At 37.6% G+C, this 18,861-nt stretch overlaps 1 protein-coding gene across 1 annotated transcript in view; it reads right to left on the reverse strand.

Moving 5' to 3' along the window:
• Positions 1–8,673: 8,673 nt before the first annotated feature.
• LOC122801535 (interleukin-1 receptor type 2-like) overlaps positions 8,674–18,861 on the reverse strand; it is a 311,639-nt gene continuing 301,451 nt past the window's right edge. The window contains exon 10 of the mRNA XM_044070956.1: positions 8,674–10,731. The gene's annotated coding sequence lies outside the window, so the exon portion shown is untranslated. The remainder of the gene's footprint in view (positions 10,732–18,861) is intronic.

The raw sequence follows: 18,861 nt of genomic DNA on the forward strand, positions 1-18,861 counted from the left end.
GTGTTGCGACATATCTCATCTGAGGGATATGAAGTCAGTAACACACATAGATGTTGCCATTAACTGACTACAATCATTAGAGTATGCTACTGCATTTATAAAGACAGAAAATATGTGAGTAACACACCAAATCTAAGACTCCAAACTCTGGCCAGTCTGCAGATAGCCCTACAGGTGAGAGTTTTCTCAACCATATAACACTACATGCCAGACTTTAAGTCATGCAGAACAGTCATACCCACACAAACCCTGTTAAACCAACATTACTTCAAATGTAGAACAGCAATACTTACATTCTGTCCCCATGTCTGGGACATCCCCCTCTAGTTTACTGGCCTGTTTCACAGTGTATTTATACTAGTAGTAGGGAGCAAAATGCAAAGAACTGTTTGTATGCCTCATTGACATAAAAAAGGATGTAAAACGCATGTAAAACCTTTATCGGCAGGGGTAGAAAAAATGAGGTGAAAGGTCATTGATGTTAGAATTTAATAGGGCATGCTAATACAAATGCTCCACCTATTTCTAAATAAAATGGTTACAGCCAAAGAATAAACCAAATGACAGCAGATAACATCACAGAGAATGATTACATAATAAGTGAAAAAAAAATAACTTTCAATTAAAGTGGTCCAGAAAACATAATACTATGATACTAGGACTGATAATATCTAAAGTAATACATCACTTTAAAATTTGTCAAGGTGTGCGACTGTGAGCATTACATCCTAAAACATATAATGGCTTAGCGTTTAAAGGCTGTTTTTTGGTTATGTTTTAATAAAGAAATGAAGGAATGTATAATTGTGTCATATGACATGTAAAAACATTCCTGCAAGTGAAACAAAATTTACATTCCACTATGCTTATATCCAAATATGTGAGTCAGTCCTAGTACATGCAGATCACTAGTATTTACATTAGGCCTGGCTCAGACTACTCATATATGTACATTGTATCCTTGCCTTTAGTACTAACATGAACCTAGTATACATTTTGATGGTTTTAAGAGTTCTCAGCAGCTATGCAAATGGTCTTCCTCTAACTAGAAACATCTCATCAATCACAGCAGTGCTGTGCACAGTTGCATTTTCTTATGCATAAGAAAATACAGCTGTCTGACATGCAGAGACTGACTGGCTGGACAGATACTCGGCAGTTGTATACACCATTGGTGGTACAGGGTTGGGGGACACACCTCATTTATCAAGAGACTGTCCAGGGTAGTACAGACAAAACATAATTTTGACTAAAGTTCTCACCAGAAATGGAAACGAGATTTACCACTGGCCAAAAAATACAGTGGTACAGCACCAATACTGGGTGACCAAATGGAGACATCAAAGCAAAATAAGTTATAGGTATGTCAATATTACTCATTGATCAGGGCCCTGTTCATTGTGTACTGTGCCTGTGGATAGGTAGTTAGATCAGGGCAAAAACAATAAAAAGAAAAAAAAATAACTTGACAAAGTGAGTAAGACAGAGGAGTACCAGTACTTTGAAATGTGTTTGTACAGGTCATCTTCTCCTGTCCTATCCTGCATCAGATATGAGTGACAGTAGGGTGAACAAAGTCAAGCATTACTAATGGTAATGAGAGATGTGGGATGCTTCTGATGAACATCAAGGGGAGTTCCAGGTATACAGATAAAAGAGTGCTAGCAGGATATGTCTTAAAAATGTGGGCATGATGTATTAGAGCATTGTATTTTAATTTATTTGTTTGTTGGTTGGGTGGGTGGGCTGGTCCTTGGACCATCTTCAGCTATGATCCAAGTGCCCAGGCACAACTACATTGTGAATACAATATTACATAATATGATGTGTCTATGTCCATGAAGTCACACTTCATTGAAGTCCCAGCTGATCAAGCTGCAGCAGCAAACAAGAGAAGGAATAGACCACACCTCTGGGCAGATATGGACTTAACTGAAAGTTAGATTGTTTTTGACAGGCATTTCTATGCCCTTATGCCCAGTACTTGTATAAAACAGGCTTCAGAATGCTTCTAATTCCCTCTTCCCCAGCTATAAAGTCTTGGAGTTTTTATAACATAAGCAGGAGAGTGAGTGGAGGTGAAGCCCTCAACATAGGGGGGTGAAGGGAAGGTTCATTTCACTGAAAAAGCACTGTTTTGCAATTGTGCTTTATTTTGTTAATGCTCATATTAAGATTATTTTCTTGTAGCTATATCTAACATTGGTTTAGTGCAGCGGAACATCGGTGAAGTGTGACTTCAGTCAACTGTGATGTCTTTTAGTTGTGGACAGACAAGCAGACTTCAGACAGGCAAAGATCTTCTGATACAAGTATACATTAGATGCTTTTGCAATACAAACGCATGGCTGATGGTTCTTGTATTGTTAGTGCCTCTCTGTCCTGTGCCACATCTGACACATGACTACCTGGCAAGTAATGTTTGATGAAGCACTAAGTGATTCTACATGCAAGACAATGCACATATATTTACAAGCAACTAACCAGAATGCTGCCTGTGCCACAAAATAGGAGATGTCTGTACCTTAAACAGACAGCAGCAGCTTATTTGCCTCACGTTTTATACACAAGTGTATCTCTACAGTCATCATACATTACAGCTGTGCTATGTGGTACAATATCTTTATGAGGGTTCATGTATACTGTATATTTATAAATAACAGCAACAAACAGATAAAGGAGGCTCTGGACCACAGCAAATCCAAGCATTGAAGTATTTATTCGATAAAAGGTGAGCACTTTCGCAGACAAAAGGCCACTTCATCAGACAATGCATAAAACTCATTCATACTATTTATATACAAACTAGCTAATCAGCATGCTTCAATAAAATATACAAGTTTTATTTATTTATTTCCTAAGTGGTCTATTTATCAGAGTGGGTTTAATGGAAATGTTTTCATTTAAACCACTTGTCATGTTAGCCTTTAACCTAATAATCCAGACCAATTCTTTTGCCTCCCCCCTATTTCTGACAGCACCCCCTCTATTTCCTATTGATACTTTTTCTATAACCATAAATCTAAATCTATGTGTGTCGTCCGTCTCCATGATATGTTTAGCTAGAGCATTTGTATCTTGTCATCTTGTCACAGTTTAACAAATGCATCATTTCCCAATTATATTATACAAAGGGCCGGAGTTTACCTTATCAGAGACGATACAGTCAGGGCCATAACACAAAGCAAGCAGCTTGTCTACATTATTTTATATGAGAGGCAAAGCTCCCAGATCACACATGCAGCAAACCCCACCTCATGCAGCATTAACAAATATAAATAAATCGAGGTCACCAGAACCTGTATCATTTGTTGGTGACTTAACCTGTTTAGGCTTATTATTGTGACTGAATACACTTTTGGTGAACTAAGCTCAGATGAAGTGACCAGATTTCTTTAGAAATTGATAATGAACCTAACACAGTACATATAGTACTGGATTTGGAAGAAGATTTCTGGAAAAAAACAGTCACAATGCAATGCATTTATATTTAACTGATAAATACAGACATATCGTACTTGGTTTCCACAATGGTAGGCATCAAAATATGTACCACTGCATAGTGATATAAATCAAACCTGCAGAATGGGTTTGTTACACACATGAAAAGTTTGCATCAAAAATTAGAAACAGTTAAAAAAATTAGAAACATGCTGTGATGTCAATTGATTGCACAGAAATTAATGCTAAGCTTTGCAATGGAATTGCAAAAACAGCAACACAACAAAGGGTGGTATGAACCAACACACATTACAGCAGTTTTGGTAATGCACAATAGTTATGAGAGCCAGGTCAGACTGATGATTGGTGGTTTTGCCTTATTTTTTTTGTACACATTTTTCAGTCCTTGATCTTCATAGCCAATTTAATAGTGTATTTGACTTCTGGTTCTTATGTTGTAATGACCACAGAGCCCATATAGTTTCTCATGTCTGCATGTAAAACTGTACTTTCATTTACATCTCAGCAATGATTTTTACATCATAGGAATACAGGAACATAAGAATAATACTAGGCAGGTGAACATAAGAATCATAAGATGCCTAGCCATATGAACCAAACCAAAATTGCACAAACCTGTACCAGCTCATAAAACTCAGGAGACAGCAATTATAAACCCAAGGATTTTATTAATCCACACACAAAAAGAAAAAAAAAACAGTTTAGCTCCTTCATCTTTTCTAACATACAGGACTTCATCAGAAGTGGTAACTAATAAACTGGCAATCCTTATATAAATTCACCTCATAACAAAATGGTGGTTTTAAAGCTATGACAACTGTTTAAACAGTCTGTGAAAACCTATACTAAAAATCACCAAAAATCATCATACAGCCACCTACATTTAGTCTTAATAAAAATTTCACCTTAAAAACATTTATATCAACTATATCATGTTTATAAATACTAATATTAAGAAAATATAACATTCTTACAATTTAGCAGCACACATGTCAAGGACTTGAAGTTAATGAAGCATGTTCGTTTATAAAGTATGAGGCAGGAGCAGCTTTTTGACAAACACCACTATGCTGTACTTTTTTGGATGTAGGTTGAGACTGTTTTTGGTACACCATGTATGTACATGTTTCAGTTAGATTACCAGCAAATTTACAGCTTATTACACATGACCAGAGCTCTCAGATGACCATCTGCTTTACTGTCCATGCACTTCTAGAAGCATGACATTTAACAGAACTCCACTGGTAGAGGGGACAGTAGGAAGTCTGCTTATGGTCTGGCTTGAGAGGCAGTAGTACAGGCTATCAATGCAGTGAACACACACACAACAGAATAATGCAGCAGGACATGAAAAGTGTACACAACGTCATGCTACGGACCAAGACGAAGTTGTCCCATATAATACAGCACTCAGAGCATACACAAGCGACAACAATGATGACAAGAAGGCCTGTGTCAGAGGCCTTTGGTATAGCTTCATTGGGGGTCATCTTGCTGACTGCCAGCAGAGAGAGATTTGAGACATGTACATATAATGCCATGCTGTGATACATGCAACACATGGGTATACTGTCTGACAAGCAAGTGCCCATGTGAAACATAATGCACGTACATAAAAGAGCATTAGTGTGGATGTTATTTGCTGCACACCACTTACTGCAGTCTTTCTCTGCTAGTTTTGCAGTAGTGCTTTGTGTCACACCTGTATCACAGCACTGTAGACACAGTACAATGTGCTTTGTGTCACACCTGTATCACAGCACTGTAGGCACAGTACAATGCGCTTTGTTTCACTCCTGTATCACAGCACTGTAGGCACAGTACAATGTGCTTTATTTCACTCCTGTATCACAGCACTGCAGACACAGTACAATGTGCTTTGTGTCACACCTGTATCACAGCACTGTAGGCACAGTACAATGTGCTTTATTTAACTCCTGTATCATAGCACTGTAGACACAGTATAATGTGCTTTGTTTCACTCCTGTATCACAGCACTGTAGACACAGTATAATGTGCTTTATTTCACTCCAGTATCACAACACTGTAGACACAGTACAATGTGCTTTGTTTCACTCCTGTATCACAGCACTGTAGGCACAGTATAATGTGCTTTATTTCATTCCTGTATCACAGCACTGTAGACACAGTACAATGTGCATTGTTTCACTCCTGTATCACAGCACTGTAGACATAGTGCAAAGAGCTTTGTTTCACTCCTGTATCACAACACTGTAGACACAGTATAAGGTGCTTTGTTTCACTCCTGCATCACAGCACTGTAGACACAGTACAATGTGCTTTGTTTCACTCCTATATCACAGCAGTGTAACCAGTACAATGTGCTTTTTTTCACACCTGTATCACAGCACTGTAGACACAGTACAATGTGCTTTGTTTCACTCCTGATTCACAGTACTGTAGACACAGCACAATGTGTTTTGTTTCACACCTGTATTGCAGCACTGTAGACACAGTACAAGGTGCTTTGTTTCACACCTGTATCACAGCAATGCAGACAGTACAATGTGCTTTATTTCACTCCTGTATCACAGCACTGTAGACACAGCACAATGTGCTTTGTTTCACTGCTGTATCACAGTACTATAGACACAGTACAATGTGCTTTGTTTCACAGCACTGTAGGCACAGTACAATGTGCTTTGTTTCACTCCTATATCACAGCACTGTAGACACAGTACAATGTGCTTTGTTTTACTCCTGTATCACAGCACTATAGACACAGTACAATGTGCTTTGTTTCACTCCTGTATCACAGGATTGTAGGCACAGTGCAAAGTGTTTTGTTTCACTCCTGTATCACAGCACTGTAGGCACAGTACAATGTGCTTTGTTTCACTCCTGTATCAGCACTGTAGGCACAGTACAATGTGCTTTGTTTCACTCCTATATCACAACACTGTAGGCACAGTGCAAAGTGCTTTGTTTCACTCCACTGTAGACACAGTATAATGTGCTTTGTTTCACTCCTGTATCACAACACTGTAGACACAGTACAATGTGCTTTGTTTCACTCCTGTATCACAGGACTGTAGACACAGCACAATGTGTTTTGTTTCACTACTGTATCACAGCACTGTATGCACAGCATAATGTGCTTTGTTGTACTCCTGTATCACAGCACTGTAGACACAGTATAATGTCACCTACCATAGCACTACTGAAATCTTCTGTCTCTGAGATTATTTTTTAACCCCCATGTCACCAAGTAGTCATATTGTTCCCCTTTCTGATGGATATTTTCACCATTAGAATATTCCATTGTGAAATCAAGTGGTTAGTCCCAGTTGAATGACACCTTCATAAAAAGAGGACACAACAGCTGTCCATTTGTGAATGTGTGTGTGTGTGTGTGTGTGTGTGTGTGTGTGTGTGTGTGTGTGTGTGTGTGTGTGTGTGTGTGTGTACTGTGTCTGTGTGCCTGTCTATGTCTCTACATGTGTATGTGTGTGTTTTGTATATGAGTCTCTACATGTATGTATGTGTGTGTGTGTGTGTGTGTGTGTGTGTGTGTATGTTTGTATTGTGTCTGTCTCTCTGCCCGTGGCTACACATTAGCATTTATATGTCCATGTGTGAGTGTCTGTTTTGTATATGTGTGTCTGCATGCATATATGTGTGTGTTTCTGTATCTGCATGTGTGTCTGCACAGACATGCACATATTATGTTTTTACATGATAAGGGTAGCAAAAACATGCAGCCTGACATGCAGCAAGAAAGAAGGGCATAACAAATGCTGTCAGCCATTCCCATCATTACCATTGATATAATAGTCAGAAGGCTGCCTCACGCTCCAGTCTGTCATCACACCTACTCAACAGCGTTCAGAACTCTCTGCATTCCCCAATGAGGGAAGTGGTGATTGTAATGGCTTATGGTAGGGCTTAATCTGAGGCTGAATTCAAGAGAGGATTAAGGGTTCACACAAACCTTCTGAGTGGCAAATAACAGTATTTAAAACTGTCCCTATTTTCATATCTTTATTTCTGATTTTTTTATATTTATCACTGTCTCTTGAGTGATGGGATTGAGAAATATGTCGTGAGATAATATTTGTACCTGTAAGTATGCAAAACTTCAATCACAAGTGGCTTTTAGAGATTGCTTCTAACTTTTGTCCAGTAATTTCACAATTTTCAGAATAGCAACTTGCCTGACACTAACATACTACTGAAATTCTGAAATCCACAGTTGACTACAAAAGAGTGGTAATATAAGCACAGTAAAGGCAGAAAAGGCAGAGAACTAAACAAAAAATCAACTTCTGTACGTAATGCCACAAAATCGCAGGACACAACCTTAAAGGTTCTTAAGTTCATAGTTTCCTAGTTTTTTATTAGACAACTGATCATGTATATCATTTGCTATCCTTTCCATAATGGGTTATGAAGCTAGACCTAGGATAAATTTACTTACTCATCTATAAAGGGGAAGTCTATTCTTCAGAACAGGACTTCTTTTGGAGAAGTATCTCTCCCTACAACAGGTTGTGTTTACGTTACAGTACAGGTTTAGGTCTCCAAGTGATTGTGGTGTTACACGTTTTGCAAATGTATAAGAAGTCCTGCAAGACAGAACTATGTGAGGCCTTGTAGGCTAGCAGAGGTCACTCAATAGGAGTCTGTAAAACAGAAAAGAGAATCACAGAGTTTTAAGGCACTCTGCACAGCACATGAACTTAGACCATTATTTTTGTTTTGTGAGGAAATGTTGGGGGTGTTTCAAGTTGGATCGTATGTTTCAAGTTGTATCATGTGTCTGGACAGATACATGCTGAAGAAAGGATTACATTCTATTATAGGCTTAATAAAGGAGGAGTAGAGAAGATGATAATATTTTGGACATAGAAGATATATCTTTTGTAATCACCTGGGCTACGTAGAAGGATTTTCTAATGAAAGTGGTGCTTCGTTTACATGGTATGTGCATGAGAGCTCACAATTTCCCCTCTCAGGGAGACAATACTACGACTTATATCATTTGGCATTAGGCCATGGTTCTGGCACCATATATTTGTATATGTTAGTCTGTCTTGCAGGATCTGGGAGTCCTCTGGAGGGTTGATGATAGCTCCAAGTCTGCAATCATCTGCAAACTTGGTTAGTCAAAGATATTGGGATTGAAATTATCATTGACATCATAGAAGCAGGCCTGTTACTGAACCATGATGGGGCATCTCACTAGTAACAAGCCTTTAAGATCAAATTGTATCCCCACTTCTAATCGACTGTGCTCTGTCTGTAGGCCAGTTTGTTCACCAGTGGGTTACATAAGGGTTTTCATTTTCTTTGATAAATTTGCTGATAATGACCACCTGTGGAATGGTATCAAGACCTATGCCAGGTTGAGGTAAGTGGTATGTACTGATTTATCCTCATATAATACCTCAGTGAATTTTCAAAGAAGTCTGCTAAGTTAAGCAGGCAGGATCATGCTTTCACAAACCTAGACTTCCAATATCTTTTATGAGTTCAACAATAATGCATTCCCTTACCATACAGATAAGGCTGGTCAGGCGTCAGGCTTATTAGTCTATAGCTGCTGGGATCAGTGATTGGGCTTCCCTTGTGGGAGCTGAACAAAACTCTTTTCCATGCCTCTGGCATGAAACTACTTGAGAGACTGAAGCTGAAAAAAATCAGGAGTGAGTCTGAAACAGTGGCTTCATACTGACAAAGAACCTACTTAGCACATTGTCAGGATCCATAAAGTTACTGTTTTTTGCCTTGGAGAGTACCTTTACAAGTTGATCTGAGGTGATCCTAAATGTTAGGGACACATGATAGGGTGTGAAAGCAAGTTAAGGGTGACAGCAGGGAGAAGTTTAAGCTAAATTTATCTGCTAGGATATTGACTAAATTGAATGTGTGGGTGTTATTGTGAAGTATCAGTTTGGTACACTGCTGGGTGCTGTTCCTAATGTTTCTAACAGTATTGAAAAAGGCCTTATGGTTATCTTTCAAAAAGGAAGTAATTTTCAGTTCATATCCTTGGTAGACTTGATTTTGTTAATTTAACCTCTTGGATTCACTTTTGGAGTAAATTAAGTGCAAAAATGGAATACATTTAAAACATAAGAATTAAGAATTAGCAACTGCATACAGTTTTTTGTTTCTTTTCTATTTATTTATTATACCTTGTTTACAGGGTTAGCCAAATGGGCACAATTCTTTAAACAATAATAATGTGGGAAGAAATGCTTCATTGTCACATTATAAGCAACAATACTTATACAACAACTTTCATATGCAGTGCTTCCATGGCACAGTTATGAAATGCATCAGTATATTACATGCATACATGGACATGAATGGTACACTTATGAAATGCATCAATATATTACATGCATACATGGACATGAATGGTACACTTATGAAATGATTACATGCATACATGAACATGAAAGGTACACATGAAATGCATCAGTATATTACATGCATACATGGACATGAATGGTACACATGAACTGTATCAGTATATTACATGGACATGAATGGTACACTTATGAAATGCATCAATATACTACATGCATACATGAACATGAAAGGTACACATGAAATGCATCAGTATATTACATGCATACATGGACATGAATGGTACACTTATGAAATGTACCAGTATATTACATGCATACATGAACATGAATGGTACACATGAACTGTATTAGTATATTACATGGACATGAATGGTACACTTATGAAATGCATCAGTATATTACATGCATACCTGGACAGAAATGGTACACATGAAATGTATCAGTATGTTACATGCATATATGAACACGAATGGTACACTTATGAAATACATCACTATATTACATGCATACATGGACATAAAATTGTTAAATTAAATAGCGCACCAGTATAACACAGACATCACACTTCTGCTAAAATGTTTTACTTAGCTTGCTTTGAAGTATTTAAAGAAAGGATATGTTCACATGGAGCATCTTTTTTTGAGTTTTCAAATGTGCAAATCATTAAAAGTGCAAATTGTGACAGTGCAACGATCAGCCAACTAGAATTCAAAAGTTTCACATCTGCTAAGGGCCGCAAGATAATTTGATTTTCATGTTCCACCCAGATCCTATTCCATGGACTTTATGACTGGTATCAGGCATGAGCTGCCACAGAATATGAAGCTTTTGTAGCTATATCCATATGTTAACAGCTGACTAAAGTTATGAAAAGGGCATCTGGTGAATCCAAGGCTCATGATGCGGGTTTCAGAATTCAAATAAAACTGACCTAGACAGAAGAAATTCAATAATGGAAAAAGCATTACAACTGATAATGCAACAGTCAGACATGAATGCAATATATATCTTTATTATGTGCAGTGGTCTTCCATTGTTTAATAAGTTGTTTTATGTTTATTAAAATTAAATAAGCACCAAATCACTAAAGTAACAATTACATGGCTTGGTTCTTATGTTTGGACATATAAAAAATAAGAACCCCCTTTCCATAAATCCCCCAGAGTTAAAGAGACCTACACCTAGTTGGGAGAAAGTATACCATGTACACATTCTGAATCCAACGCAGTCACTTAACATCCATAGACTGAATAATCAGGCCACGAAGTTAGGCAGCACTTACAGTAATGCTGGGCTGCCTGCCAGTCCTAGCTACAAGAAGGTGTGCTGAATAAGTACATATAGATCAGGACATAATACGTTTGATACTTGTTTGCTGTGCTACTTGTCACAAGAGGAACAGTGCTGGCATTCACGGGTAGCTCACTGGCTGGCAGGCTGTAGGTAGCTTGACTGCTCTGTGAAACTGTGGGCATAAACAAATACAAACACTACCCAACAATTAAAACAGGCAACATGAAAACGTATATAAGGTTTAAGAAGGTGAATAGATAGGTGATGTGGCAGAACAGGTTTTAATTAAAACTCGAGGCTGCTATTCTGACCAGTTATACTGGCCCACAATTATATTTCCTCAGAGTATCTGTCCTCATTTCAGGGAATCATGATCTTGGAGTTAGTTGTGCAAGTAGAAGGGATGATAAGGACCCCCCCCCCACATCAGGCAATGCAACAGGACAAATGCTTTAATGGCATGAGAGTTACATTCTGAGTCTTTGTAGCCCTTTTTAGTCTCATTTCATTGTTTTGTGGTGACAAACCTCATTATTGGTCTTGTACGTCTGACAAGGACACCACACATAGCCATAGCGATTTTCCAGTTGTAAAATATTTGTCTACAATCCAAAAATAAAATGCAAGGAAAAAATGGTCAACCAGAAACACAAAAACTTTTAATAAAACAAAAACTGGTTGGCCATTGTTTTCCTCTGCCTATTTTCTCAAAACATTCAGTTGATTTTTAGGTTTTTGACTTCTGACAGGGAGTCAACAAAATAAAGTTTTCATATCTCAAACATCGGAATAATATAATTAAAAAAATATTTCAATGCATTAATTAAGGTAACATAGACTATACATTTTGTGGGAAAGATATAGTTGATCATTTGTATTTTTGATTAATTTTAATTTATTGTTTCTAACCTTATAGGTGATCTGATCCATAAATACCCTTTTCAGACATGGCCCAGGCATAAGTGCATAAGTGACATAGCTGTAACATGCAATGACTGCTCTAGTTTCTCTGATTTCATTTTTTACATAATGTTTATTTTGTATATTTGCTGAAGTATTGCTCTATTGTATGCAACTCTTAGTTTTCTTCATTATTCTAAGTCTCTTATACACACTTTTTGTCTTTGTTGTATGCTTTCAAGGCCCAGGTCATGCCTGCAAAGGGTCTTTGGTCCAGTGTACTTCCTTGGTTAAGAAATACAAAAATAGATTAGTTTTTTGTTGTTGTTTGCTAACTTAATAAATAAATAAAAGACAAAAAGTGCACTATCAAACCAACAGCATGAATTCATAGCAAGGCACTAACCAACATTTAAATGTGTAACTTGTACTATTTCTGAGACTGCTACACACCAACCACTGAAGCAGCAAACAAGGTCAGTAACCATACATTGAGCTAGACCATGCAGAAAATGAAAACGTTAAATGACTGATGTGACACAAGGCCAATAACAATACATTGAGCTAGACCATGCAGAAAATGAAAACGTTAAACAACTGATGTGACACAAGGCCAATAACCATACATTGAGCTAGACCCTGCAGAAAATGAAAACGTTAAACAACTGATGTGACATAAGGCCAATAACCATACATTGAGCTAGACCATGCAGAAAACGAAAACATTAAATGACTGATGTGACAAATATTTACTGGTTGAGTTAAACTGTTTATTTAAGTTCTAATTTACTTTACTCCCTAACTATGGACTGCATAGAAAACTGACATGCATCTTTTACCACATACTATGTGTAAAGTAAAGGATGACAAAATGACTGGACCGAGAGCCATAACTCAAGACAGTAATGAAATACAGTTTGTGAACATCAGTTCTGCAAGCAGGTAAACATTTCCAGAAACATGAAATCCAGTATCTGGAGCTTTTCTCCCTGGGCCTCTGCTGAAAATGGACACCTCTGTCCAGTTGGACTTCCCCAGTAAACAAATGCAAAATAAATAAATAAAAATAAAAATTATAACAAAACTCAAGGTGCATCCACAGGACAAACCATGGCTACCTGAATTGAAATTCAAAAATAACAGTCTCAAAAAAGTCCCCAAAAAATTCAATCGTAGCAGCGAATATAGACTTCATCAGACCATGATTACAAACAAAAGCATTCCAGTTTATATAATGCATCACATAACTGATTGAATGACATCATTTCCTTCCATCAATTAAATACACTGAACACAGTATTTGGACTAACAACAACTACAAAAGCAGACACCTATTAATAAACTTTACAAGTGAGGAAACTTGTAATACAGAAATTAATAAAATAAAAATATATGCTATTAATATTTAACAAAATACTAAAAACTAAAAAATACTCCACAAAAGGTAAATGCGCTATGATTACCTAGGTGTCTTAAACCTCGTATTATATAGTATAGGCTTCAAAGGTATTTTTTCTTTAAGTCCTAGAGTTTTATCAGCCCTGTGCCTAATATTCCATTTTATTTCACAATGTTCAGTATAGTTTCTGCTATCACCACCGCGTATACCTGGAGCAACGACCTGCAATACTGAAAACTTAAATTCATGTGTGGAATCAATGGAGCGGATGTGCCTTGCCAGTGCATTATGCTCACTGGCCGTACGTATACAATACAAATGTTCCCTGATCCTTTCCCTGAATTTTCTATTCGTTTTCCCTACATGGAATGCACAACAAGATGTGCACCTAGCTAGATAAACAATGTTCTCAGTTTGACAATCGGCCCTGACATGTAGGTAGCAAATATAACTGGAAATAGGATGAACGAAAGTGTTTCTGGTATCTATAAAATCACACTGATTACATTTTAAACATGGTTTCGTACCTTGGTCAGATTCATTATAGAGGCCCTTTTCAACTAAATGTGGATAACACAAGATTTGTTTACAGTGGCGGCTGGTGACTTAAAATCAAAGGGGGGCTGCAGGAGACAGCTGAATGGGTGGGGTCAATGGGAATGGGTGTGACCAACTAGAAAGGGGAGGAGCTATGCTCAAAACCACAAAAACTTTAATTAAATACGCTGCCTTGGGTGCCAAACCATCATTATGGGAGTCCAATCAAGACAAAATGAAGTGTAGAAGAAAAAAAATATTTCAATCCATTGGCTGCATGACAGCTTACTTAATATCTATATGGAAACAAAAAGGATGTGAGGCATGAAAAAATAAATTACTTTTTAAATACATTACTGGAATGCCAGTCAAACTCAAGTATAAGAAAAACAAGCAGCACTTAACTCAAATAACTTCTCCTTGCACTCCAGTTCTAATTATAATTTATATTCAGCTTTATTAAAGTACCAAGTATCATGCTGAAAGTAGCAATCTCTGTGATACCCTCACTTGTAAAAATGTTTCTTATCCAAAAAAGACCTGCTGCCTGACAACTATCTACTTGTTTCATGGGGAAAATACGATCAAAGTAAAAAATGAAAAGCAAACAAGAAACAAGCTCAACATATATTGCTTAAAGGATTACTGCCCAGGATATGGACCATGCATGATAGATTGGCATTCTGTTTAGTTTGCAGGTAAAGCCTGTAATGAGCTTAACATAATCTAATCCTGGCCTTTATTACAAATACTGTCATATGCATTTCAATACCCAAGGCTTATACATTATCTAGTTATGTAAGTATTCTCTGCATGGCAACAACAGAAAGGCTTTCAATGTCGGCAATACTGCTTATTAAAACTTACTTGCATCTTACAATATCAGACAAGCTTACCTGATGGTCATTAAAGCACTGCTACTTAAACACAGAGCAAAAGGCACTTTCTGAATAATAATAAGCATAAATCAACAGTATAAAAATTGCAGAAACCAGAACATTCTGCAAAATCAATGACAGATGAAAAGCCACTGTAGTACTTGTGTTTACCTTGGATGGGGGGGAATAGTCTGCACATTAACACTGCATAACTGCTCCTTGCCTTGCTTGGACACATCCAGAGTCACTACATGGGGGAGTGGGGTGCAACAAGTTTGTCACAATTTGAAATGTCTCTGACTGACTGCGATGACCCTGACACATTTGTCATACCTCTCAACCTCAGAGCAAGAAATCTGGACAAAGCCATACATAGAAGTGGAACAAAGGCCCAAAAATAAGGACAATTTTTAAATATTGCTCTTATAAACTTAGAAAGATAATAGAATTAGTAGGTCTTGCATTAGTATGAATTTTCTGAAAGGTACGAAATCTGAAACTCAAATGTCTTTCATTATTTTCTAACTTCAGTCTTTAATGATTTGCCACTAATTTGCCAAAAAAAACACAATTTTATGAAAAATGGACCAAAAATGTGATGCACAAATATAAAATAGCCACACAATACAGCTGGGAACCTGTCAAAGAAGGGACACTTTTAATATTAGTACTGCTAACTTGAGCAGCTGACAAAATAAAAGAATCTACATGCATTTCTGAAATAAAAGTAATCTATAACTGATTATTACAGTTACTTATTAATTGTAAACCCTCCATGTTTTCTTCAAAAAATTGCTATTTTGCAGAGGGATTATTAGGGGAAGAGCAACATTTTGAGCCAAAATCGGGGACAGTTGAGAGGTTTGGATATGCCTAATTCTATAAAGCAATTTTATTTGCATGTACCTCTCAACCTGTTAATGCAGGAAATCTGGACAAGGCCAAATATATTCGGGGAACATACAAACACTACTAAAATTTCTCTTGTATAAACTTAAGACAGTTGATAGAATAACATGTCTTGCTTTAGCATGCATTTTTCTGAAGGTTATGATGTAAAACTCAATGTCTGTCATTTAGTGACTTCATTCCTGAATGATTTGCCAGAAAACCACACATTTTATTAGGAACAAACATAAATAAGAAGCAAATATCTATTCATTCTGCAAAAATATGGACAGCTGAGAGGTATAGTTCAACCAGGGCTATCTGAGTTTGCTGCCCTTCCCCTCTCAAAATCATGGTCGATTGGAGCCTCCCCCCTGCAACCATTCCAGTGTCCCAGCTCTTGGTTATTTTGCCCCATTTACCATAAACACTGTAATGTGCATACTGCTTTACTTCTGCAATGATTTGGATTTCATTTGAAAGTTTTATTTTGCATTTTTACAGCACAAACCCCAATAGATATCTGCTAAACAAAGCAATGCAGTCTCACAATGAAAACAGACTTAGCATTAAAACTTCTCTGCCCTTGAAACTCACATGTATTGAAACAGCATTGAAACCCACAGTCAAAGAAAATATATTTTGCCAGTGGCAGATAAAGATTAACTTTGGGCTGTTTTCAAATCATAGGCCCCTTTTGGGCTGTTTTCAAATCATAGGCCCCTTGAACACAAAACATACACATGCTCTTTGATACACCTTCCCGACTGTATTAAATTGTATTCCTTGTACAATACATTACAGTTGTTAGAGGGCATTTTAAATGTATTGTTTTGAACATTAGTAAACAATGAAACAAAATGCATGCACCAATGACAAAACTACCCAATTCAGAACATTTCTATCATAAAAGTCTACTCAACCCTTCTATACTCCACCAGTATCAGTAAATATGCACAATCTCTGAAGTGTGAAAGTCATCTAAATAATTCCACATTAAAGAAATCTGAAATAATGAAAAGGTTGCTGCTAGCAAACAACTTTATATGTCATTGTTTATTCATCTACAAATAAAGTGCCTTTTGCTCTTGAGAAATAAACTGCCTATGTCGCATGCATTAAAAAAATGATAAGCTAGTAATATCTCAATAGGGACTGTATGGCAAACTGATAACAGGTTCATAGTTACTACTCTAGGTATCTTTGCCAAAAAGGACTGCAGCATCCACCCACTTTACACCACAGTACAGTATCAGCAATGCATCTATCTACTGTGGGAGTAGAACCCACAACCTTCTGCATCAAAAGTGAGTACACTACCTGTTGTGCTATTAAGAATGCAAGCAGACTTACAATAAGCAGCACTAAAGTTTTGTTCCCCTGCAGCTCTCAGCTCCTTGTAAAATCTACTCGACACACAGTTGTATCTCTGAACTTTGCAGCACAAGAAATCTTGAAAAAGCTGAAATTTATTGGTGGGGGGGGGGGGGACAAAAGCCCAAAAACCAGGGACACATTTTAAACATTGCTTGTACAGTGTTGGAAAGTTGCTAGAATAAAATGCTGTGTTACCACCATACATTTCACTGCCATGTCTTTAACCTAGGGGACCCTGTGCAAAACAGTCAGAGAAACATACCACTATGTAAAATCAGCTGTTTTGTGAAAGAGAGGAAGACAAACTTAAATGGCTACCATTTAGTGAATTCAGTTCTCACCATAGCTGTCAACCTCTTGACACAAAACACCTGAACAAAGCCAATAATGGGGGAATACAGCCCTCAAACATATTCAGTGAATTCAGTTCTCATCATAGTTCTCAACCTCTTAGCAAAAAACATGTGGACAAAGCCAGTAATGGGGGGAATGCAGCCCCCAAACATTCAATGAATTCAGTTCTCACCACAGATAGCGCTCAACCTTAGCACAAAATACCTGGACAAAGCCAATAATGGGGGAATACAGTCCCAAAATAGGGACAAATATCCATGTTATAAACTTAGACATCTGCTAGAAAAAACAGTTTTGTGTTACCATGTACTTTCTGAAGAATATGAAGTCTGAAATTCAAATGCCTGTTATTTTTAAACATTTAACCAGGAAACTAGTCTGACTTGGAACAAAAGACAATTTTCAGCAGAGCGAAACTCCAGAGACATCTTTGTGTGATGGGATGACATGCAGACTCCACACAGAAGGCACCCCCACCAAGAATCAAACCAGAGATCCTGCAACTGGCAGGCTGCAATGCTACCAGTGCACCACTGCATTACAGACTTTGCAAGCCAAGGAAAATGTAGATACAGGAAACCACAGATTTTATGAAGAACAGAACAAATATGAGGCAAAAATCTGCAATTTTTTTTTTTAAATGGTGGTGGATATGGAATTCAGGTCCTTGCCACTTGCATCCAAGGTATAGGGTTCAAGCCTGAGTATCTCTACCCACCACCATTTGTTTTCTCTAGCCACCAGTATATAGCAACTGGGGCATTTTACACACACACACACACACACACACACACACACACGTCTTTACTTACCTGTTTCATGAACAGAACATGTCCAAAGCCCATCCAGCCAGTGACCATTTGTCCAGCAGTATGAAGCCCGTGCAGCGAAATCCCCGTGAGAGCTTTCAGCTCACCTCTCATTGACCCTGTCTGCAGGGGAAGCAGTCCGGAGCTCCTCTGTTCTGTGCAGTCGTTGACCACACAGATTCCTGGCTATCCCACAGCACAGGTTGCTGGGTACCTCTTTCTCTGCATCTGGACTGCTGATAAAGGCAATCTGAGTTCCATGCATGCACAGAGGAGTCGGGACTCATGATATTTTGTTTCACAGATTTTTTTTCTTTGTTTTTTCTAGGTGGGAGGGCTGCAGGCCGGCAGTCAGATAGTATGTGTCGCCCCTGTTTGTTTAAGATTCTTCCTGTTTTTAAAAATGAACTTGGGTTCATTTCCTACTATCGCCTTGACCGCATTGTCTAATAACAAAACATCCCAGTGTTTCCGAACTATATCCATTAAAGCATGGGTATCTGAAGTGTAAAACATAGGTACCTTAATTGTCTGAAGGTCATTCCTTCCTGAACTCTCCACTAAAGATTGTATATTTAAATCAAAGAAATAAGGACTAGCTCTGGTGGACCTAATCAAATTGGTTT

The sequence above is a fragment of the Protopterus annectens genome, chromosome 5.part0 (assembly GCF_019279795.1).
Source record: "Protopterus annectens isolate FY-2018-M chromosome 5.part0, PAN1.0, whole genome shotgun sequence".
NCBI lineage: Eukaryota > Metazoa > Chordata > Ceratodontiformes > Protopteridae > Protopterus > Protopterus annectens.